The sequence below is a fragment of the Leucoraja erinacea genome, chromosome 32 (genome assembly GCF_028641065.1).
Source record: "Leucoraja erinacea ecotype New England chromosome 32, Leri_hhj_1, whole genome shotgun sequence".
Taxonomy (NCBI): Eukaryota; Metazoa; Chordata; class Chondrichthyes; order Rajiformes; family Rajidae; genus Leucoraja; species Leucoraja erinaceus.
The window spans coordinates 24,552,062-24,579,307 of record NC_073408.1 but is presented as its reverse complement, the minus strand read 5'-3'; the positions used below and the strand labels follow the sequence as shown (position 1 = coordinate 24,579,307).

Below are 27,246 nucleotides of genomic sequence, written 5' to 3'. Positions count from 1 at the left end.
AACCGAGATGAGAAGAACTTTTTTCACACAGAGATGGTGAATCTCTGGAACTCTCTGCCACAGAGGGTAGTTGAGGCCAGTTCATTGGCTATATTTAAGAGGGAGTTAGATGTGGCCCTTGTGGCTAAGGGGATCACGGGGTATGGAGAGAAGGCAGGTACGGGATACTGAGTTGGATGATCAGTCATGATCATATTGAATGGCGGTGCAGGCTCGAAGGGCCGAATGGCCTACTCCTGCACCTAATTTCTATGTTTCTATGTTTCTATGTCCTTCACCAAGGCCCATGCTACACCACATCTTCAACAGTAAAGGGTCACATTTTTAACCACCACCTATACCTCTGGAGCTACCTTGTGGTGAAGGGGAATACCAGTAATGAAATGTAACACTGCCTCCAATGCACTCACTCTGCCTTTGATCAGCTGTAGGATAGGAAGTTTGAAGGTGAAGATCTGAGATGTAGTATACATTGTGTTTTAGACAGTGTGTTTGCTGGCCCTCTGTATGCCTCTGTGCTGGACCACCAAAAGAGGTACATTGAGGCACGAGGGAGGGGCTCAAAGATCTCATAAAATCCTCCAAATGACTGTTGGGATGAGTGAAGCAACATGACCTTCTCTCCCACGCCAATATCCCCAGACTTAGACCCCAGTTGCGCTCAGCTGGTAATGTTGAGCACGCCATGTTGTGGCATAGCCAACACCAGATACCTGAATCACACACTCTATTCCAAGCTCTATCACTGAACAAAATATCAGGCATACAGAGGAAACTGTTCAAGGATATACCCGTAAAAATGCAATTCTCTGGTGACTACTCAGAATACATAGGGAATGGGTTCATCATCCAAAATGTCTCTGGTAAACAGCAGCAATGTATCTCATAACCCCACCCAGCAAGGTGGCTCACAACCCCGCCCGCCCACCCTGTCACACACTTCCTGCTTCATCCATGGAACATCCCACATTGACTTTCCTCTGAAGCCATAGTGGAAGTGGAGTGGAAGCAAGTTATCCTCAACTGTGAGGTGAGGGTTTGAAGCAAACTACAGTGATTAAACACTGTGCGATCATTTGGCTTCTACTCCTCTGGAGCTGAAGGCATTTGAAACTACTCACTGTGTCATCGATTCTTTGCTGACTCCTCAGTGCTACCAAATAGTTGAATTCTCTGCCAGAGGTTTGCAAGTGTGATTGTGCAGCTCTGCATGGACAGCACAAAACCAAAGGGAAATAGTGACTGTACACATCAAGTGAGTGTATACCTATGAGTCGCAGGAGCTGAATTATCGAGTTCACTCCACCATTCAATCCTGGCTGACTCATCGTTTTGTCGGGTGCATCATGTTGGCATTGAAGCAGTGTGCAGAGAAACAGCAGCACCAAGGGCAGGAGATCCGACACTGACCCACATTATGGTTTGTTGGTGAGAAACCTACCGCTGATGTTGGGGAGATCACCTGTCAGTGTGACCAGTGGCGCAGCAGTATTGTGCCAGATATCCTGGATCCATCCTGACCATGGGAGCTGTCTTTACGGAGTTTGTACGATCTCTCCATGACTTGCGTGGGTTTTCTCCAGGTACTCCGGTTCCCTACCACACTCCAAAGACGTGCAGGTTTGTAGGTTAATTGACTTCTGTAAATTGTCCCTATGTGTGGGATAGAACAGGTGTATGGGTAAATGCTGGTTGGCGTGGACTCGGTGGACCGAAGGGCCTCTTTCCATGCTGTATCTCTAAACTAAACTAATGTAAACTTGGGATTGTAAAGCAGAATAATGTCTGCAAGGAGGTTCTCTGTATAAGAATATAAGAAAAAAGGTAGGAAGGAACTACAGATGCTGATTTACACCAGACTAAAAGTCTGAAGAAGGGTCCTGACCCGAAACTTCATCCATTCCTTCTCTCCAGAGATGCTGCCAGTCTCGCGGAGTTACTCCAGCTTTTTGTGTCTATCCTTGGTTTAAACCAGCACCTGCAGTTCCTTCCTACCTATTTTCTTGTATTCTTATACAGAGAACTTCCTTGCAGACTTTAGAAACATAGAAACATAGAAACATAGAAATTAGGTGCAGGAGTAGGCCATTCGGCCCTTCGAGCCTGCACCACCATTCAATATGATCATGGCTGATCATCTAACTCAGTATCCCGTACCTGCCTTCTCTCCATACCCTCTGACCCCCTTAGCCACAAGGGCCACATCTAACTCCCTCTTAAATATAGCCAATGAACTGGCCTCAACTACCCTCTGTGGCAGAGAGTTCCAGAGATTCACCACTCTCTGTGGGAAAAAAGTTCTTCTCATCTCGGTTTTAAAAGGATTTCCCCCTTATCCTTAAGCTGTGACCCCTTGTCCTGGACTTCCCCAACATCGGGAACAATCTTCCTGCATCTAGCCTGTCCAACCCCTTAAGAATTTTGTAAGTTTCTATAAGATCCCCTCTCAATCTCCTAAATTCTAGAGAGTATGAACCAAGTCTATCCAGTCTTTCTTCATAAGACAGTCCTGACATCCCAGGAATCAGTCTGGTGAACCTTCTCTGCACTCCCTCTGCACTCCCACAATGGCAATAATGTCCTTCCTCAGATTTGGAGACCAAAACTGTACGCAATACTCCAGGTGTGGTCTCACCAAGACCCTGTACAACTGCAGTAGAACCTCCCTGCTCCTATACTCAAATCCTTTTGCTATGAATGCTCCTATACTCAAATCCTTTTGCTATGAAAGCTATGAAATGAGGAAGGGTTAGTTAGCAGTCTTGTTGTACGTGCCCCCTTGGGCAAGAGTGACCATAATATGGTTGAGTTCTTCATTAGGGTGGAGAGTGACATTGTTAATTCAGAAACAATGGTTCTGAACTTAAAGAAAAGTAACTCTGAGGGTATGAGACGTGAATTGGCCAAGATTGACTGGCAATTAATTCTAAAAGGGTTGATGGTGGATATGCAATGGAAGACATTTAAAGACTGCATGGATGAACAATAAACATTGTTCATCCCAGTTTGGCAAAAGAATAAATCAGGGAAGGTAGTGCATCCGTGGATAAAAAAAGGGAAATCAGGGATAGTATCAAAGCGAAGGATGATGCGTACAAATTATCCATAAAAAGCAGCATACCAGGGGACTGGGAAAAATTCAGAGACCAGCAGAGGAGGACAAAGGGCTTAATTAGGAAAGGAAAAATAGATTATGAAAGAAAACTGGCAGGGAACATAAAAACTGACTGCAAAAGTTTTTATAGATATGTGAAAACAAAGAGATTAGTTAAAACAAATGTAGATCCCTTGCAGTCAGAAACAGGTTAGTTGATCATGGGGAACAAGGATATGGTGGACCAATTGAATAACTACTTTGGTTCCGTCTTCACTAAGGAAGACATAAATAATCTGACGGAAATAGCAGGGGACCGCGGGTCAAAGGAGTTGGAGGAATTGAATGAAATCCAGGTTAGCCGGGAAGTGGTGTTGGGTAAATTGAATGGATTAAAGGCCGATAAATCCCCAGGGCCAGATAGGCTGCATCCCACTGCATCAGGCAGTGAAGAAAGTGAATGGTATGTTAGCTTTCGTAGCAAAAGGATTTGAGTATAGGAGCAGGGAGGTTCTACTGCAGTTGTACAGGGTCTTGGTGAGACCACCCCTGGAGTATTGCATACAGTTTTGGTCTCCAAATCTGAGGAAGGACATTATTGCCATAGAGGGAGTGCAGAGAAGGTTCACCATATTGATTGCTTGGATGTCAGGACAGTCTTATGAAGAAAGACTGGGTAGACTTGGTTTATACTCTCTAGAATTTAGGAGATTGAGAAGGGATCTTATAGAAACTTACAAAATTTTTAAGGGGTTGGACAGGCTAGATACAGGAAGATTGTTCCCGATGTTGGGGAAGTCCAGGACAAGGGGTCACAGCTTAAGGATAAGGGGGAAATCCTTTAAAACTGATAGTGAGAAAAACTTTTTTCACACAGAGAGTGGTGAATCTCTGGAACTCTCTGCCACAGAGGGTAGTTGAGGCCAGTTCATTGGCTATATTTAAGAGTGAGTTAGATGTGGCCCTTGTGGCTAAGGGGATCAGAGGGTATGGAGAGAAGGCAGGTACGGGATACTGAGTTGGATGATCAGCCATGACCATATTGAATGGCGGTGCAGGCTCGAAGGGCCGAATGGCCTACCCCTGCACCTAATTTCTATGTTTCTATGTTTCTATAAGGGAGAATTGTAGAAACAAAGAACTGCAGATACTGATTTATACCTAAGATAGACTTGAAATGCCGGAGTAACTCAATGGGTCAGGCAGCATCTCTGGAGAAAAGGCATGGGTAACATTTCGGGTCTGTAAAAGGGTCCCGACCCAAAACGTCAACAATTCCTTTTTCTCTGGATCCACTGAGTTACTCCAGCACTTTGAGGGGCAATTGCCTAATTGACATGGTCCATTTCCATCTTTTCCCTTAGCTATTTTAAAGTTAATAAAATCTGATCTTTGGCCCCATCCTCACTACCCACCCTTCACCCTATGCTTCTCACCCATCCACGTCCCATATTTCCTTATACTCCACGTACCCCTTCCTATTATCCCTTTCCACCCATATCATTCCCTTCAGCTTTACATTGCAATTCTCCACTTATTTCCTTAAACCCATTTGTCTCCTATTCACCTCTATCCTTTGTCAATTACTCCACCTCATCTACCACACAACCGCTTTGTACTCTAGAGTAGCGCACACGTTAGTGCTAACTTTAAAGATAAATGTCCTTGGAAGATGCAGGATTTAGTTCACATTTCAGATGGGAAAGGGAAGCAACATGCAACCATGCAGGACTGCAGCTCTTTCAACAGGAGGTGATGTATGTTTAGTGTTGTGTAGAGATACAGTGCAGAAACAGGCCATTTGATGAAGCAGATAGGGAGACTGACAAAAACCTCTGGGATCCGCACGGAAACCTTGGGTGGGGCGCAAAGTCTCCAGAGGTTTCCGTTCAGGTTTCTTAAGTGGGACAGGGGCATTAGGCAGCATCTCTAGCGCTGCTCCGCCATGCTACCCCTGTTCTGAATCCTGACATCGTAAAACCCTGTAGAGAGGTAACAGCAAGCAAAACAGGACAAGAAGCAGTAGGAAGCATGAGCCAATACAAAGTGAGAATCACAGTGAAATCAGTCAAAAAGACACGAACTGCACTTGAGCACAATCTTAAACTCCAACAAATCCCATTACTAATCCCAATTTGAACCTTATCCCCAATGCTAAGCATTACTGCTCTATCAACACCATTATTGGGAAGCTGAAGGATTAGGTTTAGGTTTAAGTTTATTGTTGTCATGTCTGCCGAGGTACAGAGAAACATTGTTGTTTTGCATGCTATCCAAACAGATGAGACCTTACTATACATAAATACAATCAAGTCAAACTTGAGTACAATAGGTACAGCAAAGGGGAAGTTACAGAATATAGAATATAGTTTTCAGCATTATACTGCATCAGTTCCAGAGATGACCTTGAACCTTCCAACATGACCCAGTCAGTCGAGTTGGGGTGAGAGCAATAAATGGGAGGCACGTTTCCATAGAAACCAAGAATCTCAGAGAAAGAGAATGAGAAACTTGAGAAACAGTTGTCCTGCTGCCCACAACCTTGACCTTTACCTTAATACTGCAAGATTACAGATACAGCCCATTTTCTAAAACCACGCAGCATGGAAAATCATTACAGCAAAGTCTTTTCTGAGCATTCTTTCCTTTGCCTTTGTTGTAAAGCAACCCCCCCCCCCCCCCAAACCTTAAAATAATCCATGCAGCAGTTTCAAGGCGAAGTGGATAAAGCCCCAACTCACAGCCGTGTGAGTGTTACTGTCTGTTCTCTAGTGGTTAATTTATTACTAATTTTTCACCTTAGAAATTACTTACATATTTGCGTGTGCAATTTTTCTAAATATCATTGCTGACAGAATGAAAATTAGCTAAGTCTAATGGACAAACCTCCACATTGTGAAAAATTTGCACTTTCCCTTTGCCTCCCATTAATTAATTTTGCTTCTGCACGTCATTTCACAGGATGAAGTGGTTTCTTCTTTGTACCATGAGTCACGACTGTGTAGACTATTGAGGATCCTGCTGTGAAGCACTTATTGATCCATCAGGTTAAGGCTGTTCATATTTCACTGTAGACGAGAATCAATTTCAAAACAGTGTAAAATAATACTTGCTCTTCCAATCGCTGGGAGAAAGGTTGAGGAAACAACACAGAAAATATTGGGCCATTCACTTCCCTTGTTAGGTAGACAAAAATGCTGGAGAAACTCAGCGGGTGCAGCAGCATCTATGGAGCAAAGGAAATAGGCGATGTTTCGGGCCTTAAACACTTCCCTTGTTAAACATGTTAATGTGTAGGAAGGTTCTGCAGATGCTGGTTTCAACTGAAGGTAGACACAAAATGCTGGAGTAACTCAGTGGAACGGGCAGCATTTCTGGAGAGAGGGAATGGGTGACGTTTTGGGTTGAGACCCTTCTTCAAACTGAGCGTCAGAGGAGAGGGTAACAGGAGATATTGATGTGTACAAAGAGAATGTAAGGTGTGAAAATGACAGATCAAAGCAGATTTTATGAACCAACCACGATTTCCTTGATTGTCGTCTGCTTTGATCTGTTGCTTTCTCATCTTACATTCTCTTTATACCCTTCCATATCTCCAGTTTCACTCTACCGTGACCCTCACTGTCAGGAAGGGTCTCAACCCGAAATGTCACCCATTCCTTCTCTCCAGTGGTGCTGCCTGTCCCACTGAGTTACTCCAACATTTTGTGTCTATGTTCAATGTTTAACTGGGCTGTGGTTTTGCCATGTTTTGTGCGCTGTGATTGCCCTGACAGTTGCAACGAGATTCCTACAGATTTAGTTTAGTTTAGCGATACAGCATGGAAAAAATCCCTTCCACCCAATGAGTCCCCGCCGATCATTGATCACCCGTTCACACTAGTTCCATGTTGTCTCGCTTTCTCATTCATTCCCCGTACACTAAGAACAATTTACAGACAAACTCACAAACGCGCATGTCTATGGGATGTCGGATGAAACCGGAACACCAGGAGGAAGCCCACGCAGTTACAGAGAGAACGTGCAAACTCCACACAGATCGCACCAGAGGTCAGGATTGAGCCTGGGACTCTAACACTGTGAGGCAGTAGCTCTACCAGCTACAGCACTGTGCTGAACAAAATTAACAATCGAGCCTCTTGGAAACCCCCCCCCCCCCCCCAGTGCACATATTGTTAAAGTAGCTTGCGGGCAACATTGTCCCATTGGGAATGTAGTGTGCAGCCTGTCTGTGCTGGCTCTGATACATAGCCAGTGGCAGGATCTGAAACACAAACTGCTGGAGGAACTCAGTGGGTCAGGTAGCATCTGTGGACAGAATGGATTGAAGTCTGAAGAAGGGTTCCAATCATTGCCTCAATGTCAGCAAGACAAAGGAGGTAGTGCTCGACTTCAGGAAGCAAAGCTGTACACATACATTGGCGGCGGGAGAAGGGGGAGAAGGGAAGAGAAGGAGAGATAAGGGGAGAGGAGGGCAGAGAGAAGGGGGGAGAGGGGAGAGAGGGGCGAGAGAATGGGAGAGAGAAGGGGAGAGAAGGAGGAGAGAAGTGGGGAGAAGGGGAAAGAAGGGGAGCAGAAGGGGAGGAGAAGGGGAGAGAAGGGGGGGAGAAGGAGTGGAGACAGTTTTAAGAAGTTTAATAAAGTTTAGCGGGCATTTTACCTACCGGTGGGTCTTCTAGGTCGTGAAACTCCCCGGACTGCCTGTAAGTAAATAGCGACCCCACTCCACTGGCTTTGACCAAACAGCCACCTATTTTCAGTCGAGGACGGTTTTGATTATGTTGAAATAAGCGAAGCAACCTAGAAGAAGCCTATGGTTTGATCCTAACCTCGGATGCTCTCTGGGTGGAGTTTGCACGTTCTCCCCGTGACCACATTGGATTCCATTGGGTGCTCTGTTTTCCTCCCACATCCCAACGTCATGTCGGCTTGTAGGATAATTGGCCTCTGCAAATTGTCCCCAGTGCAGGGAGTGGATGTGAAAGTGGAATAACATAGAACTAGTGTGAATCGATGGTCAGCGTGGACTCGGTGGGCCGAAGGGCCTGTTTCCATGCTGTAACTTTCAAGCACCTCAATCAAACAACATGGGGGCTTCTCTTTACAAAAAGGGAGATATTTGTTCTTGTAAGGAAGGAACAGCAGATGCTGGTTTACACCGAAGACAGACACAAAATGCTGGAGTTACTCAACGGGACAGGCAGCAGAGAGAAGGCATGGTTGATGTTTCGGGTTGAGACTCGTCTTCAGACTTCTTTATAATTCAGCAGCAGAGGTGGCAATGCGATTAGCTATGGGCGATCAGATGAAAAGGGATGCAATAATCATAGTGATCCACCGTCAGAGCATGTGGACACCGGTGGACCCACTGGAGAGAGCTGCAGGAGTAGGCCATTTGGCCCTTAGAGCCAGCACCGCCATTCACTGTGATCATGGTTGAGCATTCACAATCAGTACCCCATTCCTGCCTTCTCCTCATATCCCTTGTCTCCGCTATCTTTAAGAGCCCTATCTAACTCTCTCTTGAAAGCATCCAGAGAATTGGCCTCCACTGCCTTCTGAGACAGAGAATTCCACATTCACAACTCTCTGGGTGACAATGTTTTTTTGTTCACCTTGCACCTTATCGAATCCTATTTGGAAATCCAAGTACATTGCATCTACTGGAGCCCTTCATCCACTCTTGCACCCCTAAAGGATTTTTATGAACATGTCAAACATTATATCCATTTCATGAATCCTTTTTTTAAAAATGATTTCCTAAATATTTCTGAAACCACCATTTCCTTAAAAATTAAGCATAGTGTTTACCCAATGAGGTGTTCCAGACAGTTCCTGGCTTGGTGTCACCATTCTTCCTCGATTAGGAACACAAGATTTTTATTTCTCAAAGATGGACACAAAAAGCTCAGTAACTCAGCGGGACAGGCAGCATCTCTGGCTAGAAGGAATGGGAGTCTGAAGAAGGGTCTCGACCCGAATCGTCACCCATTCCTTCTCTCCAGAGATGCTGCCTGTCCCGCTGAGTTACGCCAGCTGTTTGGGTCTATCTTCCTTCCTACGCATTTATATTTCTTAATTCACTGCAACATCTCCAGGATTACAACAACTGCAACAACTGTTGTTGCAACCACTTTAGGTCAGATCTTAGTCTGCAGGTCAGAGTGAGCCCAAACGCAAATTGGAGGAACAGCACCTCACATCAGTGTACAACTCAGCAGTATGAATATTGATTTCTCTAATCTCAAGTAACCCTTTTCATACCTCTAGTTTCTCTCTCCCCTGACTTCCAGTCTGAAGAAGGGTCTCGACTTGAAATGTCATCTATTTCTTTGCTCCAGAGATGTTGTCTGACCCGTTGAGATACTCCAGCTTTTTGGGCCTATCTTCGGTATAAACCAGCATCTGCAGTTCCTTCCTACATACTGGTCCACAGACCATCAGGTTTCCCTGGTACCTGAACCCTTGCATCAATGATCATTCTCTTCACTTTAGGACCATGATCATAATCCTCTGACATTTCAGGTCGAGACCCTTCTTTAGACTAGTTAGGGGAAAGGGAAACGAGAAATATGGATGATGATGTAGAGAGATAAAGAACAATGAATGAAAGATATGCAAAAAAGTATCTATGATAGAGGAAAGTAAAGTAAAGTAAAGTAGCCTTTATTGTCATTCACACCTTTCGGTCTGAACGAAATTTCATTGCCTTGCAGTCATACATATAATAAAAATAACAAAAACACACAATAAACACAAATTTAACATCCACCACAGTGAGTTCACCAGGCACCTCCTCACTGTGATGGAAGGCAAAAATCTTAAAATCCTTGTCTCTTCCCTCCTTGTTCTCCCTCCGCTCTGAGGCGACCTGTGAGCCCCCGACGCTGTCGTCCACCGGGCCTGTGGCCGATCCTCCGAGGTCAGGTCGCCACTGCCGTCGGAACGCCACAGCTTCGTTGTTGCCGCTGGAACACTGCCCCAGCTCCGAGGCAGCAAGCTCCACCATTAGGCCTCGGCGCAGACGGAGACGGACACGGGCAATACGACAAGAGAAGTCGAATCCCCCCGAGGGAAGAGACCAGAAACACGTCCCCCCCCCCCCCCCCCACACCCATACACAACATAATAAAATAAAAATAAAACCAAAAATTAACTAAAACAGGACAAAAGATCAAACAAAAAAAACCAAAACAAACAGACTGTAGGCGAGCCGCAGCTGCTAAGGCAGCACCGCCATCTTGGAATGGCGGTCAATGTTAGCTGTTTGTTGGGTGAAAACGAGAAGCTGCTGAGATTTGGATGTGGAGAGAGGGAAAGCCGGGGTGGCTTGAAGTTAGTGAAATCAATATTCATACCACTGGGTTGTAAGTTGCCCAAGCGAAATATGAGATGTTGTTCCTCCAATTTGTGTTTAGCCTCACTCTGACAATGGAGGAGACCTAGGACAGAAAGGCCATTTTGGGAATGGGAAGGGAAATTAAAGTATTTGGCAACTGGGAGACCAGGTAGGTCCAGGCAGACTGAATGAAACAATCGCCCAGTCTACGTTTGGTCTCACCAATGTATAAGAGTTCACATCTTGAACACCAGATACAGTAGACGAGGTTGGAGGAGGTGCAAGTGTCTAACCTGAAAGGACTGTCGGGGTTCCTGGACAGAGTCTAGGGAGAAGGTATAGGGACAGGTGTTGCATCTCCTGCGGTTGCAGGCGAAGATAACTGGGGAGGGGGTGGTTTGGGTGTGAAGGGATGAGTTAACCAGGGAGTTGCAGAGGGAATGGTCTCTGTGGAAGGCGGAAAGGGGTGGAGATGGGACGATGTATCATTTGGTATCATTTAAAAATAAATTGGATAGGCATATGGATGAGAAGGGAATGGAGGGTTATGGTATGAGTGCAGGCAGGTGGGACTAAGGGAAAAAAAGTTGTTCGGCACGGACTTGTAGGGCCGAGATGGCCTGTTTCCGTGCTGTAATTGTTATATGGTTATATGGTTATATGATGTGGCTAGTGATGAGATCCCGTTAGAGGTGGCAAAAATGTTGGAGGATTGTGTGTTGCATGCTACGGCTGATGGGGTGGAAGGTAAGGACTAGGGGGACTCTGTTGTGACTGGGGGGAGGGGGGCTGCGGGACATCGAGGAGTCACAAGTGAAGGACACGAATGCTCCCCCGCTGTTTCTATAACTCTATTAATTATTTCGCATTGTACATTCCCCAGTCTCATACTCCAAGGAACCAATATTTATCTACGCTTTTCCATTCTTTTACTAGTAGAAGCTCTTACTCTCTGATTTAATAGTTCTGTATTCTCACAATCCATTTCCCCATCTCTATTTTAATCTTTCTCTCCTGCCTTTCTAAACATTCCTACATTCTGGCCCGCTGCTAATCTTCTCAGTGTTACATGGCCTTTCGTTCAATTCTATATAGAGTCATAGTGTGATACAGTGAGGAAACAGGCCCTTCGGCCCAACTCGCCCACACTAACCAACAATGTCCCAGCTACCCCAATCCAACTTGCTTGCGAGTGGTCCATATCCCTCCAAACCTGTTCTACCCATGTATCTGTCCAACTGTTTAAATGATGGGATAGTCCCAGCCTCAACTATCTCCTTTGGCAGCTTGTTGCATACCACTCACCACCCTCTGTGTGAAAAAGTTACCCCTTGGATTCCTATTAAATCTTTTCCCCTTCACCTTGAACCTATGCCCTCTGGTCCTCAATTTCCCTACTCTGGGCAAGAGACTCTACCCGATCTATTCCTCTCATGATTTTGTATACCTTGATAAGATCTCTCCTCATCCTCCTATGCTACATGGAATGGAGACCCAGCCTACTTAACCTCTCCCTATAGCTCACACCTTCTAGTCCTGGCAACATCCTCGTAAATCATTTCTGTATCCTTTCAAGCTTGACAATATCTTTCCTATAACATGGTTCCCAGAACTGAACACAATATTCTAAATGCGGTCTCACCAACGTCTTATACAACTGCAACATGACCTCCCAACTTCTATACTCAATACTCTGACTGATGAAGACCAAAATGCCAAAAGCTTTTTTGATTACCTTATCTACCTGCGACTCGACCTTCAAGGAACCATGCACCTGTACTCCTAGATCCCTCTGCTGGACAACACTACCCGGAGGCCTGGCATTTACTGTATAGGTCCTGCCCTTGTTCGACGTCCAAAAATGCAACACTTCACACTTCTCTGTATTAAATTCCATCAACCATTGCTTTGCCCACCTGGCCAATCGATCCAGATCCTGCTGCAATTGCTCACAACTTTCTTTACTATCTGCAAAACCACCAATATTTGTATCATCCTTGGTCAGTCATGAATATATATCTTCATTGAGGATAACCATTATCTGCATGAAGCAATTTTAAAGCATGCAGAAAATAGGTGACCTGCCCTTCAATAATCCTGAAGGATGACACAAGTGTGTTGGCTGTTAAAAACTCAAATGTAACCATCGTTATTAACACTCCTCTGTTAGCAGGTTGAACACAAAAGTAACTAAATTCTGCTCAACCGCTTCAGAACTCAACTGTGAAAACTGTGGACACAGGAACTGCACATGCTAGTCTACAATGAAAAAGACCCAAAGTACTGGAGTAACTCAGTGGGTCAGGCAGTATTGCTGGAGAACATGGGTATTTGACATTTTGGGTTGGACCCCTTCTTCGGAAAACAGCATTTAATTGTGAGCGTTATAATCCAGAATGGATGTGAAGACTAGCATAGTGAGACTGGAGAGGGAGTACACAAGAATGTTATAGTTTAGTTGTAGTTTATAATTCTCACGGGTACAGAGGTACAGTGAAAAGCTTTTTGCTAACTGGGACGTGTTTTGCAGAAGGCTGAGATTGATGCAAATAATCGGGAACATTTAATAGCATTATTTAAAATGACAACGTATATTATTATTCCAAAGATGTGCAGCTTTGTGGGCTTCGGTAAGAATTATAAATGGTCCCGAGTGTGTAGGATAATGCTAGTGTATGGGATGATTGCTGGTTGGCGTGGACTCGGTGGCCTAAAGGACCTGTTTTCTCAAGGTACACATCTCAGAGGATCTGTCCTAGTCCCTCATTACCACCAAACTGATCAAAAAGGTGCAGCAGCGCCTTTACTTTCTGAGGAGGCTTAAGAAAGCTCACCTGTCCCCCCAGATCTTGTCCAACTTCTTCCGCTGTACCATCGAAAGCATCCTGACCACCTGCTTCACGGTATGGTACAGCAGCTGCACCGCAGCTGACAGGAAGGCACTGCAACGGGTGGTGAAAACCGCTCAGCACATCATCAGTGCCCCGCTCCCTGCCATGGATGCCCTCCACCGCAAACAGTGTCTGAGACGGGCCGGGAAAATCATCAAGGACCCCTCTCACCCTAACCATGGACTATTTTCCCTCCTCCCATCAGGGAGGCGGTACAGGAGCCTCAGGTCCCACACAAGCAGGCTGAGGAACAGCTTTTTCAATAGCACCATTACACTGCTGAACTCAGAGTCCTGTCGTTAGCTATCTTTAGACTCTCCCATTTGTATACATTTATTTGCCTATGTATCAGTTTAATTCATCCACAGTCCACACATTGTTAACCAGTATTTTTATTTTTATTTGTATTGTTATTTTGTATTTTTATTTTTATTTCTACTATCTTGCACTATGACCGGACGCTAAACTGCATTTCGTTGGGTACCTGTACTCGTATTTGTGCAATGACAATAAAGTTGAATTGAATTGAATTCTGCGCTGTATCTCTAAACTATACTAAACTAAAATTGAAACAAACAGGAAGAGACTTCCATTGACCGGAATGTTGATGGCGTGATTGGGTCTAATCGCCGTCATGGTAGCTCTGCGGAGATTGTGTATTTTTTAAACTATTATGTTTATTTTAAATATCTTTCTTACTACTAACGCATTGGCACTAACACTCTACGATCGTAAAACACTCTTAAACTTAAACTTTAGCATAACTCAAGCTTTTTAGACACTTTACTCACCGATCCAGTGTGACCAACAGAGGTCACAAGAGCACGCCACGGCAACAAAAATGGGAGCACGGCTCTGGGAAAAAGTCGGAACAACCATCGAGGTAAGCGGGGGGGGATTCAGAACAGGCTCAAGCCTACCGTCCACCTCTGCCCAGCTTCATATAACCATATAACAATTACAGCATGGAAACAGGCCATCTCGACCCTTCTAGTCCATGCCGAACACGTATTCTTCCCTAGTCCCATATACCTGCGCTCAGACCATAACCCTCCATTCCTTTCCCGTCCATATAACTATCCAATTTATTTTTAAATGATAAAAACAAACCTGCCTCCACCACCTTCACTGGAAGCTCATTCCACACAGCCACCACTCTCTGAGTAAAGAAGTTCCCCCTCATGTTACCCCTAAACTTCTGTCCCTTAATTCTCAAGTCATGTCCCCTTGTTTGAATCTTCCCTACTCTCAGTGGGAAAAGCTTATCCACATGAACTCTGTCTATCCTTCTCATCATTTTAAAGACCTCTATCAAGTCCCCCCTTAACCTTCTGCGCTCCAAAGAATAAAGCCCTAACTTGTTCAACCTTTCTCTGTAACTTAGTTGCTGAAACCCAGGCAACATTCTAGTAAATCTCCTCTGTACTCTCTCTATTTTGTTGACATCCTTCCTATAATTAGGCGACCAAAATTGTACACCATACTCCAAAATTGGCCTCACCAGTGCCTTGTACAATTTTAACATTACATCCCAACTTCTATACTCAATGCTCTGATTTATAAAGGCCAGCACACCAAAATCTTTCTTTACCACCCTATCTACATGAGATTCCACTTTCAGGGAACTGTGCACAGTTATTCCCACATCCCTCTGTTCACCTGCATTCTTCAATTCCCTACCATATAACCATATAACCATATATAACCATATAACAATTACAGCACGGAAACAGGCCATCTCGACCCTTCTAGTCCGTGCCGAACACATAATCTCCCCTAGTCCCATATATCTGCGCTCAGACCATAACCCTCCATTCCCTTCCCATCCATATAACTATCCAAATTATTTTTAAATGATAAAAACGAACCTGCCTCCACCACCTTCACTGGAAGCTCATTCCACACCGCTACCACTCTCTGAGTAACGAAGTTCCCCCTCATGTTACCCCTAAACTTCAGTCCCTTAATTCTCATGTCATGTCCCCTTGTTTGAATCTTCCCTACTCTCATTTACCATGTACGTCCTATTTTGATTTGTCCTGTCAAGATGTAGCACCTCACACTTATCAGCATTAAACTCCATCTGCCATCTTTCAGCCCACTCTTCCAACTGGCATAAATCTCTCTGTAGACTTTGAAAATCTACTTCATTATCCACAACCCCACCTATCTTAGTATCATCTGCATACTTACTAATCCAATTTACCACACCATCATCCAGATCATTGATGTACATGACAAACAACAGTGGCACCCCACTAGTCACTGGCCTCCATCCGGACAAACAACCATCCACCATTACTCTCTGGCATCTCCCATTCAGCACTGTTGAATCCATCTTGCTACTCCTCCATTAATCCCCAACCATTGAACCTTCTTAACCAACCTTCCATGAGGAACCTTGTCAAAGATCTACTCTGCCATTCAATCATGGCTGATCTATTTCTCCCTCCAACCCCCATTCTCCTGCCTTCTCTCATAACCTCTGACACCTGTCACAGAAGGAAGTGCTTGATTCTTTAGTGAATGGGGAAGTGCTTCAAATCAGACTGCTCTGAGGTACGATTGATGAAGAATAGTCATATCTTTCTTTAAGATTTCTGATTAAAGCTACGTTGAAAAAGATTTACTGTCAATTACATTGTTGAATGATGTGTTGGTAGTAAATAAACAGATCATGCAAGATAATGGTTGAGAGGGATATGGGCAAAACACTGGCAGGTGGGACTAGCGTAGAAGGGGCATCTTGATCAGCGTGGACAAGTTGGGCTGAAGGGCCTGTTTCTATGCTGTACTACTATCACTCTAGAAGTTAAAAGCAAATCATGTGTACCAAATTTGATTTATTCTTTGGAAGAAGTCTGCCAGTTTGGAAATTCCATCCACGCCTGCCCTAACCTTAGGTGACAGTTCCTCCATGATGAACACTGCTGCAAAGGCTTACTGCCTGCTCGCAAACATATTCCCAAAGCAGGTCAGGTCCTCCTGCACAAGTTCCAAGTGTGAAGTCAACAGAGTGAAGCCAACAGACTACAGAGCGAGGTGTAGAGCCCCTACTTGGGGCTTTGGTAAAGATGTGAAGGCTATGACCAGAAACAGCAGTCACAGTTTAAGAATAAAGGGTCGGCCATTTAGGACCGAGATGAGGAAAAACTTTTTCACCGAGAGAGTTGTGAATCTGTAGAATTCACTGCCACAAAAGGCAGTGGATGCCAATTCACTGGATGTTTTCAAGAGAGAGTTAGATATAGCTCTTAGGGCTAATGAAATCAATGACTGTTAGGGCTTTATTCTATGGAGCGCAGAAGGTTAAGGGGGGACTTGATAGAGGTCTTTAAAATTATGAGAGGGATAGACAGAGTTGACGTGGATAAGCTTTTCCCACTGAGAGGAGGGAAGATGCAAACAAGGGGACATGACTTGAGAATTAAGGGACAGAAGTTTAGGGGTAACATGAGGGGGAACCTCTTTACTCAGAGAGTGGTGGCTGTGTGGAATGAGCTTCCAGTGAAGGTGGTGGAGGCAGGTTCGTTTTTATCATTTAAAAATAAATTGGATAGTTATATGGACGAGAAAGGAATGGAGGGTTATGGTCTGAGCGCAGGTATATGGGACTAGGGGAGAATACGTGTTCGGCACGGACTAGAAGGGTCGAGATGGCCTGTTTCCATGCTGTAATTGTTATATGGTTATATGGTTATATGGTTACCCCCCGACCACCCACCACCCCTCCTCCAGACATCGCCTTAGCCTCAGTCCACTCACCTGCCTTTCTCCGGCCCCAACCCCCATCCCTGCCGTGTGTTCACCATCCCCCCTGACCTCCCCCTCTCAGGTACTGAACGGTCTGTCCTCAGCAGAGGCCTCACCTTTGTCCCCTTGTGTCCCCACCTCAATGAGTTCCGTGCCCGCAGTGATTTGGAGCTCCTCTTCCGTCGCCTCCGCCTCACACCATTCTTCCATGGGAAGGAGTACTCGCCCCCATTGATGATCCCTTTTCCCATTTCCAATGGACCCCCTCCTCTTGGACCCTACCTCATGGCCATTGGTACAATGAAATTTTGGGGTCACCATCTGACGTCGGAACGGGAGAACATTCTCAGTGGCTTGGACTTCCGAATCGGCCACTTCCTACCGGAGACCGCTCCCGAAGTCCACAGGCTGAGCTGGGCGGAGATTCACGCTGGCGGCCCTCGGCAAATGGCTCCCAGGGCTCCGCGATATTGAAATCAGCGTGGTCCGAGGCTGGGAGCTCCGCAAACCACAGTTCCATGATGTTGAAGCAGCAGGCCCAACACTCCAGAGCTTCAAACGGCGATGCAGGTAAAGCATCACCCGTTCCGCGGTGAATCTAATATGTATTTTAAAACCAATTGTTTAATGACAACATACAGTAGGATCTAAAAGTGTCACACTGTCACTGTCGGGTAGTCATGGTCCTCTAGTCGTGGGGGTGGGGGTTAGGGAGGGGGGGCCTCACAAGTGAAATAGCTTAGGGCCTCTCTTCATCTAAATCCGGCCCTGGTCCTGGGCCTCCTCCATTGTCAGAGTGAGGTCGCAGGCAAACTGGAAAAACAGCACCGCATATTCCGCTTGGATAGCTTACAGTGTCTGAAGCAGGGCCTCAACCCAAAACATCACCCATTACTTCTCTCCAGAGACGTTGCCTGTCCCACTGAGTTGCTCCAGTATTTTGTGTCTATCTAACGGGATCTAACCAATATGAGGTAACCAACCCTCCTTTGCTCCGCCAAACCCTGCACACCCATTTCTCCCCCACCATCATGCCCCCCCCCCCCCCCCCCCCCCCCCCCCCCCCCCCCACCTTTGCCTTTGCGCTGGACCCCTTCCACCTCCGTTCCTCCCTCTGGCCACTCTGCTTCTCTCCTTGTCTCACAGCCTTTTGTTTCCCTTTCATCTTGTGCCTTTGTCCGCCCATCTGCAAATGAACCCTCCCCCTCCCCACCCTTACCTGTACCCACCTATCACTTGGTAGGCTTTGTCACACCCCACCTCTCTTCCAGCTTTCTTCCCCCTGCTACAATCAGTCTGAAGAAGGGTCCCAACCCGAAACATCACCTGTACACAGCTCAATGAACAGAGGTCTATGTCCTCCAGAGATGCTGCGTGAGTTGTTGAGTTATTCCAGCACTTTGTGTTGTTTACTGTAGACTGTGAAGCCTATGTGCCCCTCACTGTGTTAAGTGCCCACCATGCCTGAGCCACTGGCTTTGTGAGTTGAATGTGTATTTCCCATTGAGCTGACAAATCCTGCTGTGTGCACTGGTGAATCATCAGAAATTGCTCAGGAACAATCTCCAGGACTGTCAGTGTGAGTGGGTAATTGAATGTCTCTCAGCCCCACATCAATCTCACTCATCGTCAGTACTCTTTACGTGACGTCAATTTGGAAATGTTAGAATGACACAGCAGTGTGCTTTGCAGAACTAATATCCATGGAAACCTTCTGTGGATTAAAGCTCTTCAGAGAATCAATTGTCAGTGTGCTTGCACTGGAACCTCAAGAAGAAATGTCCGCCGGTTCTTCACCTAAATGGGTTCAAAATCCCAAACTCTAGTTTAGTTTAGTTTACAGTAGTTTAGATTAGATACTGCATGGAAACAGGCCCTTCAGCCTTCCAAGTCTTCGCCGACCAGCGACCCCTGTACACTAACTCTATCCGACACACACTAGGGACAATTTACAATTTTACCAAAGTTAATTAACCTACAAACCTATATATCTTTGAAGTGTGTGAGTAAACCGGAGCACCCGGAAAAAGTCAACGCAGGTCATGGGGACAATGTATGAACTTCGTAAAGACAGCACCCGTAGTCAGGATCGAACCCAGGTCTTTGATGCTGTAAGGCAGCAACTCTACCGTTACACTAACCCTGCCGCCCTTAATTGGTTGAAGCTAAGATTTCACCATTCCAGCACAGAAGATGATGATTTATTTAATAACTTGACTAAGCGGGACCCATTGGGTCCCATGTTCATACTGGAGGGCTGGTCCCCCAACGCAATATTCCACCTCTCCACCAATTCCAATATTGCTGGCCAGTGGGGGGGACACACTTTCATCTTTTTCTGCAGATCACAGCAATGACAGAGGAAAGTATATCCTGGCCTGGATCTCACAGGGAGTAAATGAAGGAAGGGAGAAAAATACTGGGGTGAAGTTTAATATTTGCAGGGGGAATACTTACTGATGAGCTGAAGGGACCCCTGGGCTAGTACAGGCCTGCTGGGCCGAAGGGAGTCTTTAAAAAGAAATCTGAGTAAAATCTCAGTGAAAGACACTTTTTCTGGACTTTTCCTGACCTGGCATGGGCCTTTTGGGACAAATTTAGTGGTTTCAGGCAGGCCAAACAACTCATTCAAGATGGCGGCGCTGCGGCTCGCCTGCAGTCCATTTGTTATTTTCTTTTTTGGTTTGTTCTTTTTTAGTCCTGTTTTAGTAAATTTTTGGTATTATTATGTTGTGTATGTGTGTGGGTGGGAGAAACTGGTTTTTGGTCTCTTCCTTTGGGGGGATGCGATTTCTCTTGTTATATCCCCATCTCCGTCTCCGTCTCCGCCTGCGCCGAGGCCTAATAGCGGAGCTGGCGACCTCGGAGCTGTGGCGTTCCAGCGGCAGCGGCGACCCGACCTCGGAGCTGTGGCGTTCCAGCGGCAGCGTTAGCGGCAGCGGCGACCCGACCTCGGAACTGTGGCGTTCCGGCGGTAGCGGCGACCCGACCTCGGAGCTGTGGCGTTGTGACAGCAGCGGTGACCCGACCTTGGAGCTGTGGCATTCCGGTGGCAGCGGTGGCCCGATCTCAGTGGACGACATCATCAGGAGCTCGCAGGTCACAGGTTGGTGACCTGTTTTCCGGAGGTCCCGCAACAACAGCTTCGTCCGCTGGACTGGAGGGCGGCAGGTTCGGCAGCTTCGATCGCCCCGGGCCGCGGAGCTTGAACCGGCCTGTTCGCGGAGCTTGGATTCAACCGCGGGACTGACTGACTTACCATCACCCGGCGGGGTCACAATATCCGAAGCCTGGATCGCCTCGGCGTAGAGGGAGAACAAAGAGGGAAGAGACAAGGACCTTAAGATTTTTGCCTTAAACCACAGTGAGGAGGTGCCTGGTGAACTCACTGTGGTGGATGTTAAATTTGTGTTTATTGTGTGTTTTTGTCATTTTTATTATATGTATCACTGCAAGGCAACACAATTTCGTTCAGACCGAAAGGTCTGAATGACAATGAAGGCTACTTTGACTTTGACTTTGATTTAATTTAATTTCCAATTGCATTGCAGTTTCAAGCCCATGAAACGGCAAAATAGCTCATTGGATTTTCATTTCACTTCCATTGCCATTGCAGTTTCAAGTACAGGGCAGGCCAAGCCAAACAGTTGATTGCTTTTTCACTTCATTTCCATTCCAATTGCAATTTCAAGCACATGGCAGGCTCATGCCAAACAGCTCATTGCATTTTCACTTCATTTCCATTGTCATTGCAGTTTCAAGCACAGGGCAGGCCAAACAACTAATTTTGTTTTCATTAAGAGCTAACAAATCATTTATTCAAGTATATTGCATACTCACAGTCTTCTGTAGTTTCCCAGCTCAGACAGAGAGTCGTGACCTCTCCCTCACCATCTTGCAGACAGACTGAGCCACGCCCACATTTCCGGGTTTTAAAGTCCCTCCCCCCTCCCACCGGAAGTGGCGTGGCCTTCATGGCGGTGATTGACAGGTGAGAGAATCTCAAGATATTTTAAACACCAATAAGTCTTTTATTTTTCATCGATGGGAAAAGTCCTCGGGGCCTGCACAGCGGAGGAGGACTCTGAGTAAGATGGCCAAAAAAATCACAGCCATATGTGCAAGCATTTTTTTCTAAAATCAAAGCACAGTGCAAACAGGAATTGGTCAAGATGACACATAATTATATAGATTACCACTACGATAATAGACTCTGGACATGATCAGGTTGCTGTTTGTGTGACTGTGCTCTATACCACAGGCTGCAAGGCTTATGTTGCCACAATGATGGCAATTCAAGCATATTTATTTGATTGTACAATGCTTGGTCATGGTTTGAATCTGAGAACAATGATATATTGAAATAAAACATGCCTTCTTTTCCCCTCTCTGTTCATTGCGGTGTGTGTGTATATTTCCCCCTAAATCTTGACAAATATACCCACCTCTTGTAAGCAGATTTTACTCCGCTCACTAATAAAGAATATTCTCCTCCGTTACTGGTTGGAAAGGCCTCCCTCCTACATCTGAAATCGTTGCATTACTCTCGCACTTTGAATTTTGACGTGTTGCCTCTTCCACATCTGGATTTTTGATACGTTATTCCCTTCCACATCGGGAAGACACCAGATATTATTACAACATAGCATTGTTCTTAACCTCAAGTATGACCCTACCACATCTGGATTTGCATGTGTTTCGCTCCCAGTGATTTTCGTTACATTACCATTACGTCTAATCATTGGATGTCCCATTGTCGCCTTCTGTTCTTGAAGAGGGAGATACTCTTGAGATACAAGTGATTGTAGATGCTGGGATCTTGAGCAAAATAGAAAGCTGCTGGAGGAACTCAGCGCATCAGGCAGCATCTGTTGCAAATGAAGTCCGTGTGTCAATCTGAAACGTTGGCTGTCCATTTCTCTCCGCAGATGCAGCCTGGCCTGCTGAGTTTCTGCTGATTACTGCAGCAAAATGTCTGGCCAGCCTGTTAATGTTATAGACACAAGAGGCTGCAGATGTTGGAATCTGCAGCAAAAAACAAATTACTGAAGGAACTCAGCAGGTCAGGCAGCATCTGTGGTGGGAATCGACAGTCGATGTTTTGGGTCAACAATCTAGGGTGGCATGGCGGTGCAGCGGTAGAACTGCTGCCTTACAGAGCCAGCAACCCGGGTTCGATCTTGACTAAGGGTGCTGACGGTATGGAGTTTGCTCATTCTCCCCGTGACCAGTGTGGATTTTCTCCAAGTTCTCTCATTTCTTCCACCACTCCAAAAATGTACAGGTTTGTAGGTTAATTGGCTTGGTATAATTGTAAATTGTACCTAGTGTGCGTGGGATAATGTTAGTGTGTGGGAATCGCTAGTCGACATGGACTCGATGGGATAAAGGATGTGTTTCCATGCTGTATCTAAACTAAACTAAATTAAACTAAATCTTCACATGGACAGATGAAGGGTAAAACCCCTGTCTCACGGTGCGAGTTGACCCACGAGGTACCCCGAGTTTAAAACAAATTTAACTTGTGGTAACTATGTACAATTAACGTAGCGGGAACGTCGGAACTCGTGGACGCAACTTAGCGACTCGTGGCGCTAAAGGCAGGTTCCCGTGAAACTTGGTAACTCTTGGAAAAATTCAAACATGTTTAAAGTTTTCCACGAGTAAAATGTACTGCTGAAGTTGAAAATTGAAACATTTAAACTCGGTGTAAGAACGTAGTGGCCCATGCGTTTACCTTATTGTCCCGTGAGTCTACCATGGGCACTCTTTAACTCAGCGGGCAGGCAGCATCTCTGGAGAGAAGGAATGGGTGACTGGATGACATTTCCAAATTTCTGCTGCGTCTTTGTGCTCCGTCTGCTGCAACTTTAAACTGACACATGACAATCTAAACTCTTCACATTTTACAGGATTAGATGTGAAATCAGTGATATTTTCAAGCAAAACATCCCGCAGCTTTGTCAGGTTGCATGCACCTGACTTCACCAGTTTGACCGCCTTTACTGTCTGTTTCAGGGTAGCCTCTGAAACGACTCACTCTTGCAGTTTGCTCTCCTAGCAACAAGCTTTTCCGACAACGAACTGCTGATTTGGGAAGAATCTAAAACACAACTCTGGCTGCTTTTAGGAAATTTTACATCCCAGACATGAATTCTTTACTGAGACACATCTGTGTGACCTGGGAGTCTCAAGGGGGTGAGATAACAGTCTGGGTCAATGGGAGACGCAGTGTACGGAAGGTTGGTGGAAAGGGTCAGGTTGTGATAGGGTCTGGTCAGTTTATTCTAGATCAGGAACAAGAGATAACTGATGTTCACCTGTGGGATCATGTTCTCCAACCCAATGACATAGAAATGAACAGTCAGGGTTGTTTCAGTAAAGGAGGGAACATCATTGACTGGAGATTAACAATGTTTACATTACGAAGGTACGTAAGAATTAAAGATAACTAGACCAAGTGCAGACCCGTTGGGTCTGTTCCCCCAACATGTAGTTAAGGTGGGGGGGGGGGCATTGAGCATCACACACATTAACCACCCCGACACACACACTAACTACCCCCCCCCCACACACACGGTAACTACTCCCCTTGTTAATATATTAATATTATTAATTTGCTCCTTTTACCACATAATCACCTGATGCACAGCCCCCAACTCGCAGACGCATCTAGAGAGGGAGGGGGGTAGAGAGTGAGGGCAGAGAGAGAAGGGGGGAGGTAGGGGGGGAGAGGGAGGGAGAGGGAGGGAGGGGGGGAGGGAGGGGGAGGGAGAGGGGAGGGGGAGGGGGGAGGGGGGGAGGGGGGGGGGACGGGGGGGGGGGGGGCGGGAGGGGAGGGAGGGGGGGGAGGGAGGTGGGAGGGAGGGGGGGGGAGAGGGAGGGGTGGGGGGTGGGGGAGTAGGGGGTTGGGGGGGGGGGGGGGGAGGAGGGGGGGGATGGGGGGAGAGGGAGGGGAGAGAGGGAGGGAGGGGGGCAGGGGGAACAGAGATGGGGGGGCAGGGAGCGGGGGGTCAGGGAGGGGAGGAACAGGGGGTGGTGGGGGGGAGAGAGGGAAAAGTGGGGAGAGAGAGAGAGAGAGAGGTGGGGGATAGACAGGTAGAGGGGGAGGTTGGAGCGGGCGCTCACTCCAGCTCCAGGCAGAGCCCAGGCAGCAGCCTCCCCACCAGGCATGGACTGGAGGGGGGCCACGGGCGGGGATGGACCTGAGGATGCCGAGCGAGACGGCGTGCGGGCGGTCGTCGAGCCTACGGCGGCAGTCTCGCTGGCCAGCAGGAGGCGACAAAATTAGTGAGTGGGGGGGGGGTGTATAATTATATTTAAAAATGCAAAATCGGATGTAAAATGAATGAACTATCGACATGGAAAAAATGACAGGGTTTAATGACAAAAGGCCGAATGTGGCACCCACAAGACAGCCAGGCAGAAACACACACATGCAGCCACAGAGTTTTAAATATAGATAGAAGATAGATAGAAAGATAGATAGATGGATGGATGGATGGATGGATGGATGGATGGATCGATGGATGGATGGATGGATGGATGGATGGATGGATGGATGGATGGATGGATGGATGGATGGATGGATGGATGGATGGATGGATAGATAATGATTGCATGTTTTGACTTTTCTGGCTACAAAAACCAATAAAACGTGGAGAAGAAAACCCAATGTCCTCAGACTGCACTTGTTGAATATGATCTTGCTTTGCAATCTTTCCTCTCTAAACCAGATCAGCAGAAGTAGTGGTGTCGATTCCAGAATAAAGGGCTGTTTACATCGGGGTAAGGGGAAACTCACTGTCCTTCCAGTTTATCATCACCCTCACTGACAGGGCAATGGCTTCCAACTCAGTATACTAGAGTCTTGGCCATTCTCCATCACAAATTGAGAGAGGGACGGGGAGTGGGGAACCATGGTGGATGTCTACATGGATCAGCAGTGTAGATGGTTCATGCATGCAACCAATAATATAGCTACCTCAGTACCACTAACCACGCCTTAGTTATAAATTATAATAACTCTCTCTCTCTCCCTCTCTCGCCCCTGGTTCCAGCACGGTGATAGACTGTAAGCAGTCAGTGCTGGAAGTGTCTAACCTGTGTGATCATTAAACGTTAAGTAAAGCTACAAGTGTGTCAGACTTGACTTCTTTACATTGTGTCAGATGTGGCATTCGAACTCACGCCTCCAGTTGGCGTCGGCAAGTTAAAACGCGTGCCTCCTGTTTATCGGGTTTTATTTCTTTGAAAGTGTTTCTTTATCGGAGTTTTTTTTTGTACCCCTTTGCCACCATGGCATCCTCGTGCCGTAAACCCTCGCCCCTGGTCTTTGATGCCAACATAGGCACTTTTGCTGGGCACTTTTGAGTTGGATTTCACACACTACATTAATATCGTTCATCGCAACGATCCCGATGCCGTCAAAGCCTCTCTTCTGCTGAACCTTGCAGGTCCTGATGCCATGAGGAGAGCACTAGCCTTTCCCTACAATCCCGCGGTCCGGGATCAAAATGATCAGGTTCAAGTACCTGCGGAGTCTGCCAATGATCCGGTATGTCTGTTGCGAAAGTTTGCTGAGATTTGTGACTTGCTCTCTAACCGCATTTTAGAGCGAGCCAAGTTTTCTATGAGGAAGCAACAGCCTGATGAACCAGTCGAATGTTTTATTGCTGATAACCATATAACCATATAACAATTACAGCACGGAAACAGACCATCTCGGCCCTACAAGTCCGTGCCGAACAACTTTTTTCCCTTAGTCCCACCTGCCTGCACTCATACCATAACCCTTCCATTCCCTTCTCATCCATATGCCTATCCAATTTATTTTTAAATGATACCAACGAACCAGCCTCCACCACCTCCACTGGAAGCTCATTCCACACCGCTACCACTCTCTGAGTAAAGAAGTTCCCCCTCATGTTACCCCTAAACCTCTGTCCATTAATTCTGAAGCCATGTCCTCTTGTTATCTATATGAGATTCCACCTTCAAGGCACTATGCACGGTTATTCCCAGATCCCTCTGTTCAACTGTATTCTTCAATTCCCTACCATTTACCATGTATGTCCTATTTTGATTTGTCCTGCCAAGGTGTAGCACCTCACATTTATCAGCATTAAACTCCATCTGCCATCTTTCAGCCCATTTTTCCAATGGCCTAAATCACTCTGTAGACTTTGGAAATCATCTTCATTATCCACAACACCCCCTATTTTGGTATCATCTGCATACTTACTAATCCAATTTACCATACCTTCATCCAGATCATTGATGTACATGACAAACAAAAAGGACCCAACACCGATCCCTGAGGCACCCCACTAGTCACCTGCCTCCAACCCGACAAACAACCATCCACCATTATCCTCTGGCTTCTCCCATTCAGCCACTGTTGAATCCATTTTGCTACTCCTGCATTTATACCTAACAGCTGAACCTTCTTAACCAACCTTCCATGAGGAACCTTGTCAAAGGCCTTACTAAAGTTCATATAGACAACATCCACTGCTTTACCCTCGTCAATTTCCCTAGTATCCTCTTCAAAAAATTCAAGAAGATTAGTCAAACATGACCTTCCAGGCACAAATCCATGCTGACTGTTCCTTATCAGACCCTGTTTATCCAGATGCTTATATATATTATCTCTAAGTATCTTTTCCATTAATTTGCCCACCACTGAAGTCAAACTAACAGGCCTATAATTGCTAGGTTGACTCTTAGAACACTTTTTAAACAATGGAACAACATGCGCAGTACGCCAATCCTCGGTGACTATTCCCATTTCTAATGACATTTGAAATATTTCTGTCATAGCCCCGGCTATTTCTACACTAACTTCCCTCAATGTCCTAGGGAATATCCTGTCAGGACCTGGAGACTTATCCACTTTTATATTTTTCAAAAGTGTCAGTACTTCTTTTACTTTGAAACTCATAGTTTCCATAGCTCCTCTACTAGTTTCCCTTACCTCACATAATTCAATATCCTTCTCTTTGGTGAATACCGACAAAAAGAAATTGTTCTTTTGCTATTAATATAGCTGTAGAAACCCTTTGGATTTACTTTCACCTTACTTGCCAAAGCAACCTCATATCTTCTTTTAGCTTTTCTAATTTATTTCTTAAGATTCTTTTTACATTCCTTATACTCCTCAAGCACCT

At 45.9% G+C, this 27,246-nt stretch overlaps 1 pseudogene; it reads left to right on the top strand.

Annotated features, from left to right (window-relative positions):
* Nucleotides 1–25,775, top strand: part of LOC129712224 (serum amyloid P-component-like) — a 32,768-nt pseudogene extending 6,993 nt beyond the window's left edge.
* Nucleotides 25,776–27,246: the final 1,471 nt, after the last annotated feature.